Source organism: Sciurus carolinensis, chromosome 2 (genome assembly GCF_902686445.1).
Source record: "Sciurus carolinensis chromosome 2, mSciCar1.2, whole genome shotgun sequence".
Classification (NCBI taxonomy): domain Eukaryota; kingdom Metazoa; phylum Chordata; class Mammalia; order Rodentia; family Sciuridae; genus Sciurus; species Sciurus carolinensis.
Window position 1 is genome coordinate 14,735,590 of NC_062214.1, and position 24,953 is coordinate 14,760,542.

Sequence of the window (24,953 nt, forward strand, 5' to 3'; positions counted from 1 at the left end):
CAACGAATTCCCAGCTGCGTGTGCTCTGTGATCACCAGAAGCCAGAGCATGCTGAAGGACTGATCTGAGTACCACAGGGTGCTCCTCCCAAACATATCCAAAGGCCAGCACATGCTGTGTCTTCCTTTTGCTCCCAGCAAACCCATCATGCTTCCTGAATTTCTTATTGGAAGGACTAATGTGATGTGATCTTATGTGTCTTTTGAATAACAGAACCAGAGTCCTTTGCCTGATATTGTCTCCACATGAAAATGTACAAAGAGCAGAGGGTGTAGCTCAGTGGTAGAGCACTTGCCTAGCACGTGTGAGGCACTGGGTTCTACCCCAACACCACACACACACACACACACACACACACACTAAGTGTATGCAGGAGCTGGAGATGTAGCTCAGTGTCCAGCTTGTCCAAGGTCCTGGGTTTGATCCCAGCATCACACACACAAAGAAGGAAAAGAAAAAGCTTCGCTCCAGACTGAGATTTTGGTCCCAGCACCAGAGACGTCCAGGGAGTTCAGCAGGTCCATGTTGTCCGTGGCATCCCCATGTTTGCAAGCTGCCCATCCTGCCACTGTGCTTAGAGCGAGACCCACACTCCTCACCGAGGTCTACAGAGCTCGGTGCCACCCAGGCTTTGACCATGTCTCTGGTCTGAAATCATGCCATTTTCCCTCTCCTAGTCTGTTCCCCACCTTATGGACCTCTCTGTTCTCTGAACAGGTCAAATTTAACTACCTTAGGACCTTTGTGCCTGGGGTATCCAGTTGTGACTCTGTGACTTGCCAGTCATGTGACCATAAGTAAGTGAAAGAATCACTTTGAAACTCAGTTCCTCATTCACTCATTCCTTCATTCGGGAAACATTTATCCAGTGCCCACGACATGCCATGTCCTGCTCTTGGCACTGGAGGTACAGCAGTGCCAGCCCAGACAAGGTGCCCACTCTTCAGCTAACTTCCACCGGACAAAAAGCAATTGAACAAATACGCAGCAAATTCCGTCAAGAAACTTAACAGAGTAACAGGTGAATTAAAGGGGGTAGGGAACAGGCTGCCTTGAAGAGGTGACATTGAGCTGAGACCTAAGAAAGAGAAGACAGCAGCAGGTGAAATGCTAGGCAGGGTGTCCCGGGCAGACAGGAGGGAGCTCAAGCGCCCTGAGGCTCAAGCCAGGGTGGAGGTTCTGGGAGAAGAAAGGTTCAGCTGGCTGGGACCTAGTGAGCCAGCAGAGTGAAGCAGCTGGAGAGGCAGGCAGGAGAACCGTCCCATGAGGCTTTGGGAACCATGTGAAATTTGGCCTTTTTTTTCTTTTTTTTTTTTGCGGTACTGGGGAGTGAACCCAGGGCCTTGTGCTTGCAAGGCAAGCACTCTACCAACTGAGCTATATCCCCAGCCCTGGATTTTTTTTTTTTTTTTTTTTAATATTTTTTAGGGGGCTGGGGTTGTGGCTCAGTGGTAGAACACTTACCTAGCATGTGTGAAGCACTGGGTTAGATTCTCAGCATCGCATATAAATAAGAAAAATAAAGGTCCATCGACAACTAAAAAAAAATTTTAAAAAATATGTGGTGCTAAGAATCAAACCCGGTGCATTACACATGCCAGGCAAGTGCTCTCCCACTGAGCCACAACCCCAGCCCTGAAATTTAGATTTTAATCCATGTGCAATGGAGAGTCACTGAAGTGCTTTAAGTTGGAGTGGCATGATCAGATGTTTTTCGAACATTACCTTGTGGAAAATCTCAACAAGATGGATTATGCCAATCCCACCATCCTGCTTGTGAAAAATGGATGATAGCTTTACAGGATGCTATTATTAAGGGAAACTAAGTAAACGATACCCAGATTCTCGCTGTGTGATTTCTTAAAACTGCATGTGGTCAGGTATGGTGGTGTACACCTGCAATCCCAGCAACTCAGGAGGCTGAGGCAGGAGGATTCCATGTTTGAGGCCAGCCTCAGAAACTTAGACCTTCTCTCAAAATTAAAAATTAAAAGGGCTAGGGACGTAGCTTATTGAAAAAAGCCCTTGGGTTCAATCCCTAGGACTAAATTAAATTAAATTACATTAAATTTAATTTAATGCAGTTTAAAACTGCATGTGAATCTACAATGATCTCAAGCAGATTTTTTTAAAGTCACCCTGGCTGCTCTGAAAAGAGATGTATATGCACATGCAATGTGTCCGTATGTATATCTATATGTAAATCTTACAAGGAAGGGCAAGAAAGAGGATCAAGAGGCCACGGTGGAGGCTGCTGCCACTGTCTGATGATTGGTCAGTCAGCACAGGGTATGTTTTGCTGCTAAGAAAATATCATCAAATGAACTGAATGTCAATAAAAGTGAGGTTTTTCACTTAAAACAACTGTGTAATCATATTCTACCTAACAATGCTCCTGTGAGAAGTAAATGAACTCACATGTCAAACATACAATACAATGCTAAGCACACTGATACTCAATATTTATTTATCAATTTATTTATTTGAACACTTTAAAAAATCTTTTTGGCACAGTCTCCCTGTGTTGCTGAGGTTTGCCTTGAACTTGTGATCCTCCCGCCTCACCTCGCAAAATTAAAACTACTTCCAAATTTCACTTCTCAATGATTAATAAGGGTCATCAGGAGTACTCGCTTCGGCAGCACATATACTAAAATAAGGGTCATCAGGAGTACATTTAGACCCACTTTGACTTCTTTATCACTGAAAGAGGCATAAAATGTATCAGAGAAAAGTACAAGGCTCCCATAAGTACGAAAATTCAAAATGTTGCCATGCGTGGTGGTGCACGCCTGTAATCCCAGCAATTTGGGAGGATGAGGCAGGAAGATTGCAAAAACAAAAAGGCTGGAGATTGTAGTTCAGTGATAGAGTGTCCCTGGGTTCAATCTCCAATACCAAAAACAAAAACAAAAACAAATATGTTTTTTTCAAAGTTTTCCTGACAACCTTTTTGAATGAAAGTTTAAATTAGAAGTAACACATCATCTGACCCAACACTGGCTAGATGACTATTAGAGATGATTTGTGCTAGATCTTTGGAAATTATCAACAAAATCTAGTGAAATTCCATGAAAAATAATTTCAAAGCAGACTGCGTAATAAAATATTTAAAGAGAACAGTCTATGGAGAAAAAATTAGGAGTTCATATGTCATTGGTGCTAAATGGCAGCATTAGGACAATGCTCTTTTTGAGATAAAACTGTACTTTATGCTTGTTTGTGCTATTTGGGGGTACAGAGTTGGGGTTTAGCTTGTTTGAATGATGTTGATGGTATGAATCATGACTATTAGGACAGAATTTTTTACTATCTGAAACAACAAAAATTAAATGTTTAAAAAGTCAAACCTAAATGGCAAGTGGTAGTTTTAAAAGAAATTTTTAAAGATTTAAAATTTCCTGAGAATTTACGTCTAGGGCATTAACTTTTTGACCTGGGTTTATGTAACTCAAACCCAGGGGATGTGAGAGCTGACTGTCCTGCCTGAACAAACACTGCAGAAGTTTATTACAGCTGTCAGGGATACTCCATTTCTCTTCCCACAGCAACTAATTCTTATCTCAGACAGATAAGTCTGTGTGCTTTGGATGAATGATCTACGTACTTAGAATTCTTTGCAGTCCGAGGATAAGGCAAACTGTTTAAAACTTAGACTTCACTTAAAAGAAACGAATACTGATTTTCTAGAGAAATTCTTGCTTTGGGAAAGTGGCTAAGTAATCTGTAGATTATAGAGCTATCTTTAATTAGGAGTTGAACAAACTGTGATAAAAATCCAAACAAATAAAGATACTGTTTATGTTTCAAAGATGGTAACAGATTCTGCCACAAATTTTTCCAACAGTAATCCTCAACCAAGGACTTTTTAGGAAAACTATTTTTATCCCTTTACCAAGTTGATAAGCAGTTTAGCTCCAGGGCATATATGGACCAGCTATATAAAGTGAAATTGTTTTCATACCTTATTGTATGATATGTATACATCTGGGGTTCACTGTGGTATATACATACATGGACACAGCATAATTTGGGAGATTTCATTCCCTGGTACAAACATTTTGCAAATGGAAACAAAACTTCTGCTATAATAGGCAAAGTATATTTGCTAGGCTGACAAATGACTCTGGGCGTGAATACCATAATGACTTAGAATGAGAGCACACCAGGAATTGGCTTGCCGCAAAAAACTCCGGAGTAAGGTTCCTCTAGACCAGAACAACACTGGAATGTTCTAACTTAATATGAATTGATCTAGAACACACTTACATGCATTATGTCACTGTTCTGTGTGGTGTAAGATGCTATTATTATTATTCCCATTTTTCAGATGAAGAAACTGCAGCTAAGAAAGTTTGGTGTTCAGGGTCACCAAGTGATGTCACAGCTACCACACTCGGTTTCTTAAGCTAGGCAGGGAAGACGGTAATGGCAATAGCGGTAGCAGTGACACCATGTACTCAGCGTGCGCTGGGCATTGCTCTTTGCACTTCACGTAACCCTCACAATTACCTAGAATCAACGTAAGCAGTTTTGTCTAGAGGCCACCAGTCTCCTCTTTCTCTGCCTGCCCTCCACACATGCTCTACTTCTCGCCTTAGAAAATCAGAGTGGGTGCTCCAAGGTCCTCAGGTTCCCTCCACCCTTACCCCAATTTAAAAATCTGTTCTAGCCAGGGAAGGTGGTGCATGTCTGTAATCCCAGTGGCTCAGGAGGCTGAGGCAGGAGGACCTCGAGTTCAAAGCCAGCCTCAGCAAAAGTGAGGCGCTAAGTAACTCAGAGAGATCCTGTCTCTAAATAAAGTACAAAATAGGGCTGGGGAGGGGCTCAGTGGTCGAGTGCCCCTGAGTTCAATTCCTGGTACTAAAAAATATATATATATAGCTGTTCTAAAAATTTTTTTTTTTTCTAAAATGTTGATAACGGCCAGCTGCAGTAGCACATGCCTGTAATCCCAGCTACTTGGGAGACTGAGGCAGACGAATCCCAAGTTTGAGGCTGGCCTAGGCAACTTAGTGAGATTCTGTCTCAAAATAAAATTTTAAAAAGGTTCAGAGTGGTATAGTGCTTGCCTAGGGTGCATGGGGCCATGGATTCAACCCCTAGTACTGTAAAAAATAAAAATAAAAAGCTGATAATTACTGGAGCTGGGTGATAAGTAATGAGAATATTTTATACTATTTCTCTACCTTTATTTATGCTTAAAATTATCTTATAATTTGACATTTGTAATATAAACATTTTTAGCTCTAACATGGAATCTGACCTACTGAAAAGCCTAGAAGACTAGCCTCCACTAACGATGAATTCAAAAAGTGTTACCGAAGGTGCCTGGTAATGAGGGAGAATCCCTGATTCATTCACTCAGTCCATGAACAAAAACTGAGGATCCAGTATGTGTTAGAATATGTAAAGATCCCAGGAAGGACTCTCGTCTGCACCGAGCTAAGAGTTTAGTAGCACACACAAAGAAATGCACAAGTAATTATGAGGAGGACTATTTATGAGAAATGCTATAAAAAGAAAAATTCAAACAAAGTGCTTTGCTAGTTGGAAAGAAGTCAAATTAGAACAAATTCCATTACACAGAATACTCTGGGACAGTCCAAACTTTTTGATATATTAAACATTATTTAAAATCAGTAAGTGGTCACAGAAGAGAAAATTAGGTCTGAAAATTAGGTCCAAAAGCAAAATTAGGTCTGAAACGCCACAAGCTCTCTTTTATGGTATTATAATGGTTCCCAGACTGAAACCCAGGCCCCCCAGTGAGGAAAGCAAGAATTCCTCTCAAGTCCTTGGATCAAAACATACAGATTAGAGAAGATTAAGCTGGAAAGAAACTTACCAGAGCACTATTTATAATACTTAAAACTGAAAAACAACATAAATGTTCTACAATAGGGCTTAGCTGTTATTCATTTGTAAACCATACATCATCATTTAAAAATAAATAGATGCTCTCTCCCTGATGGGATCAGGAATAATAGGGGTATTATTATTATTATTATAATTTATTTATTTATTTATTTATTTTTTGGCAGTACTAGGGATTGAATCCAGGGCACTCTATCTTACCTTTTATTTCTTTTCTTTTTTTGAGACAGGGTCTCACTAAGTTTCTGAGGCTGGCCTTGAACTTTGAACTTGCTGTCCTCTTGCCTCAACCTCTAGAGTAGCTGGGATTATAGGCATGCACCATCACACCCAGCAAGTATAATTAATTTGTAAAAATACTGTTAAAGAATCATTAAAAATACATATTCCACTTGCCAAATACTTCGTGAGGTACCAACACCATTACTTTGAAAATAGGTTCTATTAATCAGAGTTCCTGCATGAACCTTGTTCATAAGGCATGTCTATGATTTCCAGCTTATTTGGAAAGATGCTTATTAAAAATCCTGAAGGCAGAGTTTTAAATTTTGATAACTTTTTCTTCAAAATTTTCAGAGGCTTCTTCCACCTCTCACATGGCAATAACTTTTTTTAGCCGTTTTTACCTTTATCAGGACTTTCCAACACATTCAACTTATTTTTCACAAAAGCAATGTATTTTTTCCTTTTTGTCCTCATTTTATTAGTTAATACAACGTTTAATGATTATGCAATTACATTAACAAGTAAAATTCAAATATACAGGGCTTGGGAACAAACCCAAATGACCTGTTGATCACCATCATCAATATCATGGCAATAAACACTCTGTGAATATTAAGTCCTTTAATCCTCACAGTCTATGTAACACTGTGATCACCATTTTGCACGTAAGAAAACAGGCACAATGAGGTTAAGGAGCTTTCTTGAGGTCACACACTAGTAAATGGCAGAGTAAGAAAATCCTAGGTGGTCCAGTTCCAAGGTGATGACTTTAATCAGCTCCCTACAGTGGAATAGCTGAGAGCTGTAGTCACCTGGAGCTCTACAGCAGAGCAAGCCCACAGAAGTTTCCACAGCAATGGAAACGTTCTACAGTTGAGCTGCCCCATATGGTAACCACTGGTAATACATGGCTCATGAGATGAGCAACTGAATGTTTAATTTAATTTTAATCAATTTAAATTTAAGCAGCCACACATGGCTGGTAGCTATTGCACTGGACAGCACAGTAGAGCAGAGTCCACTAGCAGAGAACACTCAGAAGGCATGGAAATGAAACACTAAGTTTCATAGTGAGAACGGAGAGGATCTGTTAAGCTAGCATTTGTTAAGTGGAGATTGGTTAAGGAGCTTCTACTGTGTTAACCAACATGAAAAATATTCATGATGTAGTTAAATGAGACATATGAATTAAGAAACATTATGTACAGTATGATTTCATTTTTTGGTTAAAAAATCATGACTAGAAAGATAGTAAAGCTGCTGGGGATGTAGCTCAGTGGTGGAGCACATGCCGAACGTGTGAGTCCCTGGATTCAGTCCCCAGTAACATAAAAAAACATAAAAAAAAACTTGCTTTCTCCAATGAGGGGTTGGGGGCACTGCAGACAGCCTTCTATTGTGGGTACATAGCCAAGCCCATATTCATTTTCCTTTTCTTCCATAGCAATAGAATCCCTGAATTGTGGGAACAGTAATTTGTCCAGTGGAAATTCCATCCCCCAGCCTCCTTCACAGGCGGAGTGGGCAGCGAGATCTGAGCTGAACGAAGTGCTTGGGGGTTAAGGTACATTAAAAGGTTTCCTTTGCCCTCCCCTTTCCTACTTCTTCCTGCCTCATAACCGTGTGGTCAGAGCTGGATGCGATGGTGCCTGCTTGTAAACCCAGCTACTTGGGAGGTCAAGGCAGGATTATGAGTTTGGGGCCAGCCTGGGCAATGGAGAGAGACGGTCCCAAAACAAACAAATAAAAGAACCCTTTAGCTAGAAAGCCAGAAGCCCGGGTGGCTACAATGACCATAGAGTGCAAGCTGTGTGACAGGGATGATGAAGCAGGGAGGAAACTCCGGCCGCCTTGATGCCACTGTGACACTGCCATAAGTGCTGCTGATGAGTTATCTACTTTGGACTTAAATGTTTTTTGAGAGAAAAATGTCGTTATTTGAAGCACTGTTATCAGCAATCGACACAATCCCTAGTGGACCAATCTACTCAGCCCCATTCTCCCTCTCTCCCTTTCTAACAGAAATACAGTTCTGATTCTGCTTGGTCGAAAGGTAACTGTGCCCGCTTGTAAATGACTTGCTTAAGAACCAGGCCTAAGCCAAGTAGGTATGGCACTGCCCCAGCAACCGGAATTGGTTTAGGAATGGGCACATGACCCAATTCAGGACAATGAGATTCTAGGGTTAGTTTTCTGGGTGCTGCTAAGAAAAATTATCTTCTAAGAGATAATGTTTCCGTTTCTTAGTCGGGTGCCACACATGCATCTGGGGCCTAGAACTGCTACAGCTTGAATTTCGCCACTAGCCTGAGGAGGAAACCACTACTCTGAGAGGACACAACCACGAGAATCTTAGAGAAAGCAGCCTGTGACAATGGAATAAGCTAACTGCAAGTCCAACCTACCTCTAGGATAAGTATAACTTTTTTTTTTAATTTTTATTATTATTGTATACAAATGGGATACATGTTGTAAGTATAACTTCTATAAGCCAAAAAATATCCATGTTGGACAGATCATTTTAGAAGCAGCAGAACAGGTGGTAAGGGTTATTCAAGTAATTGGGAAAGGCAAGTAAGTCAGGTCTTCCTAGTGGGTGTGCAAGACTGGGCATGAGGTCTTCAAAATTTTGCTGTCTTTTCCATAAAGAAGTTATTATATGGTACGTTTCCAAATATTGAGTTACAGGAGCTATTTGTACAGGCTTTTGCAAAACAGGTTAATAAATACTGTACATACCTCAAAGAACTCATACTAAACACAGCAGTTAACATTTATATGTCAAATACTTACTACCCCACCAAGACTGTGCTAAGCCCTTTATTTCATGCAATCCTCACAAGAAACAAGGAAGTTTCAAGGAAGAAACTAAACTCTGACACAGAAAAAAGTAGCCATGCCAGGAAGTCGTAGTTCCAGGCCAAGATGAGAACTCCAGTCTAAAATTCAGGCAAATTCATGACCAGTCATCCTTCCTAACCATGACCACTGTACTTCTTCACACATAAATAAAAGCACATCTATGGTTTCTGTGGGGTTTCACTACCTACTTCAACATATTCAGTTCCCTTTTTCTCCAAGTGTACTGTACTCATCACACAAGTCCCAATACTTTTAGAAAATATGGTCACTACATTTAATATGTAACACATATAACATGCAGAGATCATAAAAAAAATGATGAAAGTTAAACCTTATGCACATGGACAGCAAAAGAATTATATTTCTTACTTGACACTGAGGATTAGGATTAGCCCACCAGTCTTTTTTTTTTTTTTTTTTCCTTTTTTAGGGAGTTTTCTTTGGCCATGTACAGTGGCATACACCTGTAATCCCAGTGGCTCAGGAGACTAAAGCAGGAGGATCATGAATTCAAAAGCAGCCTTAGCAACTTAGCGAGGCCCTAAGCAACTCAGCGAGACCCTATCTCTAATAAAATATAAAAAAGGGCTGGGGATGTGGCTCAGTGGTTAAGCCTTGCTGGGTTCATCCCTGGTACAAAATAAATAAAGTTTTCTTTTGGTGATAAGTACAAGCATAGAATAGGCATGTTTGTAGAATTAAGACTACAAGGAAAGTTAGCCACTATATAACTTAGTGGTCAAGTTATATAATGGCCAACATTCCAATGACCTTCATTAGACAATTTTTAAGATATTTTTTGGTGGTGGGGGGGGTGGATTCTGGGGATTGAACCCAGAGTTGTTTTACCACTAAGCCACATCCCCAGCTGAGGCTGGTCTTGAACTTGCAATCCTCCTGTCTTACTCTTCCAAGTTACTGGGATTACAGGTGTGCACCAGTGCACCTGGTACTCATGAACCATTTTATAGATAAGGGAACCTAGACTCAGAGACCTTGCCCAAGGTTACCCTGATCTACCTCTGCCTGAAACCCAAGTTCATGTTCTTCCCTTAATGTAATTCTGTATCCCTCTGAGTTTCATTCTAACACTTTCTAAGGATTGACTAACAGAGAACAATGACCCTGAAGCCACAGGAAAGCTATGCTAATATATAGCATTTTAATTAAGCTTTTGTTAAACTTTCAGTCACGGTGCCTGAACACATTAACCATAAGAAAACAACATGCACTGAAAAGATCCAATACCTCAGCTCTCAATTTATAAACCACAAAGAAAAAGATATTATTATATTTCAGATGAACTAATTTAAAACAATACATGTATATTTTCTTAAGTAGTAAAAACAATCAGCGGGGGGCTGGGGAGATAGCTCAGTCGGTAGAGTGCTTGCCTTGCAAGCATGAGGCCCTGGGTTCGGTCCTCAGCACCGCCAAAAAAAAAAAAAAAAAAAAAAAAACAATCAGCAAGCAGAAGAATGCTAAGATTTGGGACAAATATTCAAATGAAAGTATACTGTCACTGGACATGGTGGTATATATGCCATCCCAGCTATTTGGGAGGCTGAGACAGGAGGACCACAAGTTTGAGGTCAGCATTGGCAACTTAGCAAGACCCTGTTTGAGGGCTGGGAATATGGCTCAGTGGTAAAGTACTTGTCTTGCTCATCAAAGGCCCTGAGTTTGATCCCCAGCTCTGCAAAAAAGAAAACGAAAAGAAAGGATCTGCAGGCATAGCTTGGTGCCGTAGGGTTTGCCTAGCATGTTCAAGGCACTGGGTTCACGCCCCAGTGTCACAAAAAAAAGGATACTGCTGACATATTATCTCCTTTAGTATGGTGAAATACTTTTTAAAAAAAGGGCTGAGGGTGTAGCTGAGTGGTAGAGCGCTCACCTAGCATGCAGCAGGCTCTGGGTTCCTGCCCAGCAATGCAAAACAAAACAAAAATGCCACCACCCGATCTGCCTCACATACAACTAAATATTATCATATTTTTTATAAATACTGGGCTAGGAGTAAGCTCAGTGGTAGAACACCTGTCTAAGCATTCTCAAACCTGGATTTGATCTCTAGCAAGGAAAAAAAAAAAAGGTTTTATTCTCTCAATAAAAAAATAAAAATTCAATTAAAAAAAAGGTTATACATGCAAACATTTTATGTTCTTCCTTTGTTCACAAAGTTTCCCAGTCATCTGCCTGCACTGTACGTCTTCCCTAAACTCTCATTTTCAGAGCCACCCCAACCAGGAGCTAATCTCTAACAAAGGAGATCGCTGATCGCTATTTTAATAAGATGGGTTTAGGGTTGGGCATGTGGCTCAGTGGTAGAGCATTTACCTAGCATGTGTGAGGTCCTGGGTTTAATCCCCAGCATCAAAAAATAATATATACCCAGGCACGGTGGCCCACGCCTATAATCTCAGTAGGTCGGGAGGCTGAGGCAGGAGGATCGAGAGTTCAAAGCCAGCCTCAGCAACAGCGAGGTGCTAAGCAACTCAGTGAGACTCTGTCTCTAAATAAAATACAAACTAGGGCTGGGAATGTGGCTCAGTGGCTGAGTGCCTCTGAGTTCAATCCCTGATACCCCCCACAAATAAATAAATAAGTAAAAATAAAGAACAAAAGTAAGAAAACTTGAATTCAAACTCCAGGATTTATCATATATAGCATCTGAGAGGAGTCTCTTGAACCCACTAATCTTTAATTTTCTCATCTGAAAATAGGAATGATAATCCCTAACTCACAGAATTGTCAGGATGACTGAAATGAGATCGAGGATTTGTATCTTTTAGAAATCCAGCTCTTAGAAGCACAGAGTTATTTACAAATGCTAGCACAACAGTCTCTCTCTCTCTCTCTCTCTCTCTCTCTCTCTTTAATGCTCTGGAAGCAGAGGGAGATCAGGTTTATGGGAACAGAGAGAGGTTCCCACAAATCATCTAGGCCCTGAGAATTTTTGTTTTAAAATAATTCCTTAAAATAATAGTGTACTTTATACTGGTCCTTTTCTCTCAATTAATTGATGTTCTCTAACTTGAATTGTTTGTACTTCCCAATTATTTTTATTTTCCCAATTATTCACATTTCCTCTAGTAAAGGTAGACGACAGGAGATGACGTTGTTGAGATACAACTGAACACAATCAGGCATCAACGTGGTCTAAATAGGACTTTCTTTAAAATATAAAAGGGTTGGTAAAGTGCTTGCCTTCCAAGCACAGGGCCCTGGGTTCGATCCCCGGCACCGCAAAAAAAAAAAAAAAAAAAAAAAAAAAAAAACAGGTATTTCAGTACTAACACGTCATCTCAAATAAAAGGAAATTAACAGAAGTTCAAGTCTAAGTAACAGAGAAATATTTGGCACTACCTGGCTTCAGTTTGCAGAATGAGTTGAAGGGGACCTGACAATTTTTTTGCCTTCAAATATTTATAAGTTTTTTTAATGTAATTAACACATTAATTGTACAAACTAATGGGATTCACTGCAATAGTTCCAAACATGCATGGATCATGTTCATCCACCCGTCTTCTACCCTTTCCTCCTCCTCCCCCTGCCCCCACCCCCACACACATCACCTTCCCAGTCCCTAGTTAATCACTCTTCAACTTTTAGGATGACTTTTTTGTTGCTGTTAAGTTTCCACATATGGGAGAAAACATGGGAAGCTAGTTTTTCTATGTCTGTTTATTTCATTTGATGTGACGTCCTCCAGTTCCCTCCATCTTGCTGCAAATGAGAGGATTTCATGGTTTTATGGTTGAATGATACTCCACTGTGTGTATGTACCATATTTTCTTTACCCATTCATCTGTCGATGGACACCTAGGCTGATTCCATTTCTTGGCTATCATGATAGTGCTACAATAAACATAGGCATGCAGATACCCTTATTGTATGCTGACTTCACTTCCTTTGGACGTATACCCAGGAGTGGGACAGCTGCATCATATAGTAGCTCTACTTTTAGTATTTTGAGGAACCTCCACACTGTTTTCCATAGGCTCCATCAATTTACATTCCTACCTGTAGTGTATGTGGGTTCCTTTTTCTCTATATTCTTGCTAGTATTTGTTGTTATTGTTTTGTTTTTGGTAATAGCCATTCTAACTGGGTTGGATGGTACCTCATTGTAAATAAAAAAAATTTTTTTTTAAATTGTAGATGGACACAATACCTTTATTTATTATTTTTATGTGATGCGGAGGTTCACACATGCTAGACAAGCCGTCTACCACTGAGCCACAACCCCAGACCCTCACTGTAGTTTTGATTTGCATTTCCCTGACAGTTAATTATAGTTAGCAGTTTTGCACATATTTATCAGCCATTTTTATTTCTTCTTCTGAGAAGTATCTATTCAAATCATTTGCCCACCTTTAAATTGGATTACTTGTGCTTCTGTCCTTAAGTTGTTTTTTGTTCTTTATATACTCTGGATATTAACCCTCTGTCAGATAAATAGCTGGTAAATATTCTCTCCCATTATGCAGGTTGTCTCTTCATTCTGTGATAGTTGCCTTTGCTGTGCAGAGGCTTTTTTTTAGTGTGATGTGGCTCCATTTGTCAACTTTTTTTCTTTTTTTTTGGTGGTCCTGGGGATGGAACCCAGGGCCTTGCACGTGCTAGGTAGGCAAGTGCTCTATAAAGAGCTACATTCTGAGTTGCCTTTTTTTTTTTTTTTAAGATAGAGTCTTGCTAAGTTGTCCAGATTGGCCACAAATTTGGATCCTCCTGCTTCAGCCTTTAGAGTAGTTGGGATGACCAGTTTGTACCACTGTGCCCAGGTCCATTAGTCAATTTTGGCTTTTGTTTCCTGTACTTTTGGAGTTCCAGTCTGAAAATCATTGCCTGTATCAATATTTTAAAGTGCTTTCCCTGTATTTTTCTCTAGTAGTTTCAGTTTCAGGTCTTAAACTAGTCTTCTTTGATCCTGTTTGAGCTGATTTCTGTACAATGTGAGAAAAGAGGTCAAGTTTCAATCTTCTGCCAAGTGATTTTTTTTCTTTTTGGAGGGTGGAGGATGGAGATACTAGGGACTGAACCCAGAGGCACTGTACCACAAAGCCAAACTCAAGTCCTTTTCAATTTTTTTGTCTGAGACAGGGTCTCACTAGGTTGGCCCAGGCTGGTCTTGAATTTGTGATCTTCCTGCCTCAGCCTCCAGAGTAGTGGGAATACAGGCTTGTACCAGTTGCCAGGTAATCTTTATGCAAATCTGATCACATCATTTCCCTGTGTTTTGTTTTTATTTTTCAGGGCCTCACACATGCTAAGTGAGTGCTCTGGCCCCAGACCCATTTCCTTTCCTTTCAGTGGTTTCTCTTTGCCTATTGGAAAAACTTTAAACTGCTGAACAAAGGCTCAGGTTGTTTCCTCCCTCCTCCAGCCCCATCAGGACTGGTGGGCTTTCCCACCAGTAGCCGGTGCAGCATCCTCTCCCGCCTCTCTCCCCCTTACCTCTTAATCCTCAGGTCCTGTTGATTCTGGAGGTCTCTCAGACATGCCCTCTCTGTCCTATTCTGGTTGCTACTGCCCCTTTCATACTCCTCCACCCCTCTGAAGAGGATATATCCTGACTGCTTTCTGATTATGAAAGTAAGTTGTGGTCATAAAAAAATAAAAGAAAGAGATTCATGTTCATAAAAAAATAAATAAATAAGGCAATGAGGAAAGGAATAAACACTTCCCCATGATCTCACAAAGCGGACATAAAGAGCTTCTCTTTCCAGAATGCTCGCTCATGTTTCACAGCAGCACTATTCATAACAGCCAGGTGATGAAAGCAACCCGAGCGTCCAGCAATGAACGGAAGATCAAAACGTGGTGAACGCATACAACAGAATTATTATTCAGCCTGAGAAACGAAGGAAACGGGGACACATGCTGCAACAAGGAGGAGCCCTGAGGACACTGTGCTAAGTGAAATACGTCATTCACAAAAAGCAACACACGACAGGATTCCACTTACATGAGGGATCTCAGCAAACTCAGAAAGTAGAATGGTGGCTGCCAGGAGCTGGGAATTGCTTAAGGAGAGAAGAATTTTAGTTTCACAAAATGAAAAAGTTCTGGAGGTTTGTTGCACCACATGTGAATATAGGTGGTACCACTGTACTGGACATTTAACAATGGGTATAATGGTAAATTTCATATGTACTTTACCACATTTAAACTTTTTCAAGGTACTAATATTTCCAGAAACTTTTCATATATATATATGTATACATATGTGGACAGATATATTCAAAGAAATAGGAACATACTGTACTATAATCTGCTTTTTATACCTTTTTATACCTAACCATATGATGCAAAGATCTCTCTATACATAGAGAAACACAACCATAAACATCTTTCTATATATATCTTACTACATTGAGTTCCCACCTAATTCTTTTTTAATGGGGGAAGTAACCATCGCATGGCCACAACTCAACCAGTGTGCTTTCAGTTTTTCAATATTATAAAGACATCACTGTCAAGATCTTTACATACTCTCTCATGATATCTTATTTCAGATCCCTGTTTACCTACTCCTTTTCTGATATTAATACTCTTAATTTCCCCCTGGGAAAAGTACCTCGTCTTCACCTTAACATCTACCTTGTCCTCCCATCCCCACCTCTAGCTAACTTTTTTTTTTTTTTTTTTTTTTGTGGTGGTGCTGGGGATTGAACCCAGGGCCTTGTACTTGCAAGGCAAGCACTCTACCAGTGGAGCTATATCCCCAGTCCCCAACTCAATCTATATGGTGAGGCATACCTCTTTGTAAGTTTATTCCTAAGTATGTGTCTTTCATGTTCCTATTGTCATTTATTCTATAATTACATCTTCTAACTATTACTGCTAGTATAAAGCTACTGCTTTTTAGGGCAGGGGTATAGCTCAGTGGTAGAACATGCACTTAGCATGCTTGAAGCCCTGGGTTCTAGCCCCAGCACCTAAAATAAAGAAAGAAAAGAAGAAAGAAAAAAAGAAGCCATCACTTGTTCACTATCTTGTAGCTGCTTGTTGATTCAACCTTATTATATCTAGGTATCTTTAACTTAATTTCCTTAGCATATAATCATATCATAGGTAGAGAATTATATCATCTAAGTAGTGATTAAGAGTAAAAGCTCTGGGTTCAGGCAGACCAAAATATAGGATTCAAATACAGTATGACTGTGGGTAAGCATTTTACCTTAGGTTCCTCATCCATAAACTGGAGATCAAAACAGGGCCTCACAGGATTACTGTAAAGATTAAGTTATTGAGCTAGGCGTGGTGGCACATACCTATAATCCCAGCTACTCCAGAGGCTGAGGCAGGGGAGGGTCACAAGTTCAAGGCCAGAGTGGGCAATTTAGTGAAACCCTGTCTCAAAATAAACAATAAAATGGGCAGCGGGTGGAGCTCAATGGTAAAGCATCACTGGGTTCGATCCCCAGTACAGGGAAGAAGGGATGATATTGTTGAAATTAGTGTATGAAAAGTACTTAACACAATACTAGTTCAATAAATGCCTTCTGCTACCAAAACAATCACGAAAATGTGACTTTCTTTCCACAGTAACACCTTTTAGTCATATATTTTTGTTGCATGACACTAGCGCACTTCTGTTGGCAATGACCTCTCCCTAATTCTACCCAAAGTGGAAAGCAGGAGACCTGTGCTATGGAGCTCCCACACCCGCCTTCTCAGGAAAGTTGTGCTATCAGTTTCCTCTTTGACTACTGCATCTCCTCAGCCTTTCCCTCCTACTGGCTCTTTGCCAACAGCATGTCAGCTCTCTCTTGTGCTTAAAAAAACTTCACCTTATTCCTCAATCACTCTCCAGCCTTCTCTTCCTCCCTGCTTAGCCAAACTCGTTCGAGCTGCCTACACTTCGTCTTTCTCACATCCCACTCTTACCTCATCCCACTGAGACATTACACTGAACCTTTGAAAGCTGTGGGTATTACAGATTCTACCCCCATTTCACCAGATCTGCTCAATGAGGTCCCTAGTGACCTCTGCTACTTATTTATTTACAGGACACGTTTTAATTTTTGCCTCCTCTTACTTGACATCCCGGCAGCGACTAGCAAAGCTGACTCTTCCTCTGGCCTTCATTACTACATCTCCTGCTTCCCCTCCTATTCTCCAACCTTTTCTTCTCAGTGTACCCTAACTGAATGGTTCTCCCAAGAGTGTGCAGTGCAGCAGCTCTGAATGATCTAGGCCTTTTTCTCCCCTTTAATCTCTCTTGATGGATGTCTTTCGGTGTTGATTTTTAAGTTCCAGCTGGAGCAGACTGCTTTCATCTCCTCGAACGTACTTTTGAACATGTTTGGAATACCATCCTTTTACAGCCCCCCACATAGCTAACTCACACTACTCCCTCAGAACATTTTATCGAGACCCTCCTTGCACCCTCAAACAGGGTTCATGTTAATAGGAGCCCCATTTTATAATCCTCACCACACTTAAAACCATCTGTCTGACGCATATTTTCCTTACCAGTCTGTGATCTCGATGAGAGCAGAGATCAGTTTCCTTACCACCTACACAGTGCCTGGCACATAATAGACACTTGCTATGGTTTGGATATGTTTGCATGCGTTACCCAAGGGTTCATGTGATGAAACTGAATCTCCATTGTGAGATATGAAGAGGGTGTTGTTCAGAGGTGGGGCCTTGGGGTGATTAGATTAGATAAAGTTGTCAGGGTGCAGTTTCCATGACCACATACTGGTGGCTTTATAAGAAGGAGAGACCAGAAGACACACCTATGCTCCCTGCCTCCTGCCACATGGTACCTTGAACTACCTTGTGATTCTGCCAGTAAGGCCACTGTCAAGTTAGGCACAGTAGTGCATGCCTATAATCCAAGCTACTAAGGAGAATGAGATAGGAGAATTGCAAGTTCAAGGTCAACCTGAGCAACCTGGCAAGACTTTGTCTCAAAATTAAAAAAATAAAAAAAATTAAAAAATTAAAAAGGGGTTATAGCTCAATGGGAGAGTTCCCCTGGGTTCAATATCCAGTTACCCTCCCCCACAGAAGGTCATTGACTAGAACATCCAGACCTGTAAGCTAAATTAAAACTTTCTTTATAAAATTACCCAGCTTTAGGTGAAAAATAGTCTAAGACAATACTCAATAACTATTTTTTGAACTACTATAAACGAACAGCTGTGAAGTGGAAAAATAAATGGGAGTGATGAGACTAAAACAACAAAAATACTGATCTTTCTGAACAATACCTCTGAAGGAGCATGCACATGTATGCACACACACACACACACACACACAAAACCTTCTGATGACTTCCTCTACCCCCAAAATAAAGTCCAACTCTTCAAAACTGACACAGAAAGTCTTTCAAAAGGGGCAACTTCTGATCTCTCAAATATCAACTAGCCAGACCACCTCCACTCTCAGAATCTTGTCTCCAGGCAGCCTGAAATCCCTGCAGATTCCCAAGAAGGCTGCACTCTCCCTGGGGCTCTGCCCTCCACGCTCTACTTAAACACTACACTGCACCTTGCCAGCCTCATCCTTCCACCTATACAAAGGCAGCCTTCATGTCTCATTCTGGAAGTCCCCTTTTTTGGAATCTCTCTTTGATCATCTTCACTTCTGAAAAATCTAGATCAACTGCCCTCCCTGTGCATTCAGTTCTCAGTATGTCCAAAACCACAGCTCAAATCACAATGAGTTCCTGTTTATGAGTCTGTCTCTGTGAAACTGCAGAGTTCCCTGAGGACAAGATTTCTCATTCATTTTTTTAACCCTGGCGATCAGCCCAGGCCCTGGTTCACAATAAATGCTCAATGATGCTCCTTGTAGTAGTAGTGACAATAAAAGCTCCCAAGTATTAAGGACTTACCTGCGAGGGTTTTAAAGATAAATTTACTTTGCAATAACCTTATAAAACAGGTGCTATCCTTATTCCCATTTTGCAGGTAAGAAAACTGACCAAAGAAGTCAAACCTCTGGCCCTAGAAGAGTCACACACGCATACGTTTTCTGCAGTTCTGAATTATCCCCTGATTACCAAATAATAAGGGCATTTTTTGGAAAAAAGAAAAAAGAAACTTTCGAAAGAGGCCAAGCAATGCACAAAAATATAACCCACCGCCCAAAGCTCACTCCACCCGAACGCGGGGCGAGGTCAAAGGGCAGAGAAGGCGCCACTCCCGGCGCGGCTGAGGGGACAAAGGTCTGGCCCCTGCGTCCTTCCCCGGGGACCCCGAGGCCCAGCCCCTCGCCCGTTGCGACAAGTTCACACCTGGCCGGGGGCGTTAGGGCCGCGGCTGCCCGCTGGTCCCTGCTCACCTGCCGTCTCGCCGCCTCGCCGTGTGGGGCCGCCGGCGCGCAGCGCCTCCCCGGGGCGGCCAGGCGCCCGCAGCCCGCAGCGGAGCCGTTGCCTTGGCGACCGGGGCTGAGAACGCCAGCGGGGCTCGCGCTACGGCGGCTCGGATGGGACCTGGAGGATGCGCGTCGCTTTCCGCGGCCGCCCAGCGGGCGGAAGAGGGCGAAGAGGGTGGAGATAGGGATCCCGAGTCCTGAGCCACCTGGTTGGGTTTGGCAACCCGGAACTCGGTCCGGGGGAAGGCGCGGGAAGGGGGTTGCCGACGCCAGGGGCTGGACTCGTGCTTCTGGAGCTGCTTGTGCCTGTTCATCTCTCTGTAACCTGAGAAGGGGACCGTTTGGGAAGGAGAGGGGCCCTCAAGGCTGAAGCCGGCTGGGCAGGGAATATTTTAAGACTGGAAAATGAATGTGGGAAGGATGGCAGATTCCTCTCTGTTGTAATCTCTGAAGCTGGGGGCAAGGAGTGAATCAACTTGTTTCTTTGGCTGAAAATTCGATTAGCAGAATCAATTGCAATATGGGAAATAATGTATTTTAACTCATGGTCAGATTATACACTTCCTGGAATAATGCTGCAGAATACTGGGACCTAAGCACAAAGAATGTTCCTTTCTTCATTGTAAAAGCAAAAGGATTGAGACCAGCCTAAGTGTCCATCTATTAGGTCAAAAGCTTAACATCTCTGCCACCATATTAAATCCTACTGTCATTTTAAATTTTACTTCCCGGCCCTAAGAGAGGTGCTTGCAGAGGAAACAAAAGTTGGCAGCTAGCTCCCGTCCCCCTCACCACTTGTTAACCAACCTAACTAAAATATCTCTTTGTCCTTCCAAATGCCCACCACAAGGCCTTACACAAGCAGTTACTAGGAATAGCTAAACCGCAGGCTTCATGTAGGCAATTCATAGGAATAGCACACCCAAAGCAGCTTTACTAGGAAGAGCCCACTGCACAGATTTGCACGGACAGCTCATGCAAGCCTATGCAAATAGCCCTATAAAATAACACCAGAGTTAGATTTTCCTTGCCTTCTCTCACCTTTTTGAGTGATAACCTTTGTCAGATCCTAACTGACAATTAAACTTCCTGCCTGTGAATCTCTGCCTGGTCTCTGAATTGCTCACCTGCCTTTCAGTTTCCTTTCACCATCAATAGGGGAATGAGTAAATAAATGCTGGTTCATCCCTAAGATAGTTTACTGTTGCAAGAATTAAAAGGGTACGGGCAGTTAAAGCTGTAGATACAGTTCAGATGATAGACCTATCTTTCAAGTTACCTAGTTGTATCTTTGCTTCTACTCAACCCTCTTCTTCCCCTGTGTAATTTTCAAACTGACTTAGCCAGTTGTTGTGCTGTAAAATCCAGAAGAAAAATATGATAAAAGGACATTTCAAAATGGAGTTGGGAGGTCATGAAGGGACCAGACTCTATATACACATTAGGCTGCTACCTGGGAAAATGAACTCCTGAACCGACAAAGAAAAAATTACAAGGAGGAGGAATCACACAATTTAGACTCCAATCAACAGCCAGAAATGATCCCTTTAAAATGTAAATATGATCATGTTCTGCTCAAAGCCTTCTAACAGCTTGGCATCAGCTTTAGAATAAAATCTAGATTTGCTGCAATCAACAAGCCCTCTAAGTGAATTATTCCCTGGACTCTCGCCCAACCTCACTTCTCACCATTTTCCCTCCTGTCCATGCTCCAGCCTCACTAGCCCTGTGTTTTTGTTTTGTCTTGGTTTTGATTTCTTGGCATCTTTACTTTTGCTGGTCCCTACTGGGACCACTCTTCCTCCAGATATCCCTATGGCTCCTTTCCTGTCTTCCTTCATATCTCTGCTCTTAAGTCCCATTTTCCCCAAAAGACATGTCCTGCCTCCTCTTTTATTTATTTTGCAGTGCTAGGAATTGAACCCAGAATCTCATGCATGTGATGCAAGAGTTTTACCACTGTGCTACAATCCCAGCCCCTGACCCTTCTTTAAATAAGCAAATTAATGAGCCGGGTGTGGTGGTACATGCTTATAGTCCCAGCCACTCAGTGAGGCTAAGGCAAGAGGACTTCTGGTTAAAGTCCAACCTGGACAACATAGCAAGAAAAGAAAAAGAAAAAAAAAAAAAAAATCAGTAGATCCCCCACAAATCTGAATGCACTCTTGCTCGCTCTCTTTTTTCTTTACTAATCTTGTCAATGTCTGATGGTTATGTTGCTTTATTGCTTGTCTCTTCACTAGGGCTTAAGTTTTTTTGTTTTTGTATTTTGGGTTTTTTTTTTTTTTTTAAAGGACAGGTACTTTGTTTTGTTCCTTACCGTTTTCTCATCACTAGAAACAGTGCCTGGTACATAGTAGGAGCCTGGTAAATGTTTATTGAATAAATATGCTAAGTGAATAAAAGCAATCAATGTACAACACCACGTGTTTGGAATACTACCATGTCTAAAAAGGAGTATTAGATAATGCTAGCATAAGTACATACAAACTTTGGAAGGAGATCTGGAAGATTGAGGGTGGCAAGATGAGAAGGACACTTTATTTCACTGTATGCTTTTTTTATGCAGTTTAAAAAAACAAGTACGTGTATTATCTTTTCAAACAATATATGGGTGGGAGGAGACAACCTAGCTTCAATAATGGACATGTAAAGATGGGAGGAGCTTCTCTTGAACCCTATATCCTAGAAGAGATGTTGAGGGGGTCCTGCATGAGGTGATAAATTGGAGTAGATGATCTTAAAGATCCGCCCTCCAGACTTTGGACAAATAGAGTAGACACTTAACTATTTAAGGCCAATAACACCAAGAGATGGATGGGATCCCACATAAGGGAGTATGAGTACTTGCAGTTCAGAAAATGAAAAATGAGGGCTAGGGGTGCAGGTCTAGTGGAGCGCTTGCCTAACATGCATAAGGCCCTGACTTCCATCCCACTTCTTTAAAAAGTCAAAAACAAAATAAAACAGACCAAAAAAATGTTCTGCTGGCAGCTAGGCCCAGTGGCCTAACTGAACATAAACAGTGATCACAGAATATAAACAAATAACATACAAGGCTACTCTGGTTGAAACAAGACAGAGCCAAGGCCATCCTGGCCCCACAAATACAACTACACATCTCCTCTTGTAACATGACTGGGTTCTGCATCTTTTCTAATGACAAATCTAACCTTTAATCCTGGAGAAAAATGATTAAGATACCTAGTCACTGAATTGTCCCAACTGCTTCACTGTGTCCAGGGCAAAACAGTCCCCTACTTCCTTAGCATTAGCAGCATAAACCCAAGTTCTAAAATAAACTCTTCCCACTTACCTCTTATCAAGATACCTCCTGGTGTCTCTGGTGTGTATTCTCTCTTGCTGAACAAGCTCAATAAACCTAATTTTGGAGAGAGGTGCCAGAATCGAATCCAGGGCCTTGCACATGCTTGGCAAGGACTCTACCACTGAGTTATACCCTCAGTTCAGTAAAGCTAATTACTTTTGACTACAGCTATGTTCCTAATGGAATCTGATTGATGAGTTTCATCACAGGGTTAGCTGTCTTCAGTCTAGTCTAGCAATAACCAGAAAAGAACATTCAAGATTTTAAAAAAAATATATATTTTTAAATTTTTGAGACAAGCTATGTTGCCCTGTGTGGTCTCAAACTCCTGAGCCCAAGCAAAGTAACTGGGACTACAAGGTACATATCACCACACTCCCCTAAATTCAAGAATTTTAAAGGGCTATCTGGAAGGTTGATGGTCCTGAGCAACCTGACTTAGCTAGGTGTGTTGTGAAATTCAGAAGAAAATTATGACAAAAGACAACTTTTAAAGGGCATTTCAAAATGGAATTGGGAGGCCATCAGTGGACCAAGGCTTATACCCATATTAACCTGCTACCTGGGAAGGTGAGCTCTTGAAGTAATAAGAAAATGACACAGGAATGCTACCTTTTGAACTGGCCAATGCCTGGAAAGCCATTATCATCTTTTATTGGAGGTTGCAGTTGAGGAACTATCACAAGTGGCTGAATAACATATGCCTAGAGATAATGTTACTGGAGTCCTAGGCCAGAGGCCTGACTCTTGTAGTCTCAACGAATTCGGTTGCCCCTCTCCTCAGGACACATACACAAACAAAAATAATGGTGAAATAGGAAAGGAATTTAATCAATCTAGCTATATTGAGAAGACAAGAGGGACCAGGAGTCCTCAGTCCTGTCTTTGGGAGTGTAGAGAAGAGCTTTAGGTTTAAATAGAGGAAGAACTGGGGGAGCGGGTGAGAAGCATGCATAATTAAGCAGTCTTGGTCCTACTGATCATCATCTCAGTTCTGGTTCTGCAAGAACCAGAAGTCCTTATTGCTTGAGGGGACAATCCAGTTCCTGTGAGATGACTGTTCCTGCTTAGGGGAGCAGCCTCAGTTCCTGTCATGGGGTAATTGCTCCCCCTTGGGAGAGGTGATCTTATCATGGGGTGACTGGCTTGTAAGACTGCTGTTCTGGAATCCAAAGAGACTGAGTAAGTTTAGGGTAATGTTCCAGAGGGACCGGAACAGGACATTGTAAAAGCCGACAGGTAAATGTCCCTGCAAATCTTAAAAATGCCTTATTCTTATCTTGGTGTCTTAAGTCTTGAAGAGGGACTAGATAGGTCATGTGAATTTAGGGAGCACAAACCTAGGAATACCAGTTTTTAGATAGACACTCCTTCAGTGGTTAACATGTCTACATGCAGAGCAGAGCAGGAATCTGACCCAAAGTTTAAGGTAAAAAGGCAGGAAGATACAAAATGAAGGTAGAGATGCCAAGCTTTATCCTGCTTTTAGTTACATTGGGCATTTGCAGGCCCAACTGAAGAGTCAGTGCTGTATAGCAAAAGTGGCTTCTAAGAACCTGTTATAATTGCCCCTAGCAATTAATCATGCGCAGCCTAGTAATGTTCTGCTTATTGATGTACTTGCCCTCATCAGATACCTGTGGAATTGTTACTGGGATTCCAGACAGAAGTTGAACTCTGGGGTCCCTAATGATGTGGTTTGGCCACTCATCCCCCCAGAAAAAAAGCAGGTGGAGAAGTTGAAGGTGAAGCAGGAAAAAGAACAGTTGATTCTGGTATGTTGCATCTGGAAGACAGATTTAAGGGCTTTGGGTGTTGCAGCAGCCTTGGGATCAAAAAGGGAAAAAAATATAGGTGAAAGCTGGGGACCTACTACAGCACACAGAGCTTCCTTAAGTGGTAAGGAAGTTGCCACCAAGGGGAATCTCCATTTGGTGCCCAAGGAGATGCAGCTGCGCAGGCGGTATCTCTACTTGCTTTGTAGGTTGTTTAGTTCCTAGAAGGGGGAAATCTCCATTTGCTTGAAAGATGTTCATTTATCAGACCTGTGATGATTCCTGGTTGCCATGTCCTGAGCTGCTTTCCTGCACCATGCCCATCTGCCATGATGTTCTGCTTCATCTTGGGCCTACCTGACTACTGACTGAACCTCTGAAATCCTACAAAGCTTGCAGTTTTCACTGTTTACCAGGATTGGTCACTTGTAGTTTCATTAACTACACTTAGCCCTTCCAGAAGAAAACACTGAACGATAACCTCAGAACCTACAAGAAGGCTTATGTTTTCTGACCGCTCCAACTTCTGCCCTCTGTCTTTACTCTTCATT

At 41.6% G+C, this 24,953-nt stretch overlaps 1 protein-coding gene across 3 annotated transcripts in view; it reads right to left on the reverse strand.

The window, feature by feature from the left end:
• The window catches only part of Pkig (cAMP-dependent protein kinase inhibitor gamma), an 85,042-nt gene extending 65,630 nt beyond the window's left edge, over positions 1-19,412 (reverse strand). Inside the window, exons 1-2 of one of the 3 annotated variants that reach the window (XM_047538692.1) lie at positions 19,267-19,356; positions 14,933-14,990 (exon numbers count right to left, since the gene is read on the reverse strand). The gene's annotated coding sequence lies outside the window, so the exon portion shown is untranslated. Of the gene's footprint in view, positions 1-14,932; positions 14,991-19,219; positions 19,244-19,266 lie in introns of those variants that run through there. The other 2 variants (XM_047538690.1, XM_047538693.1) reach the window with 2 other exon arrangements.
• Positions 19,413-24,953: the final 5,541 nt, after the last annotated feature.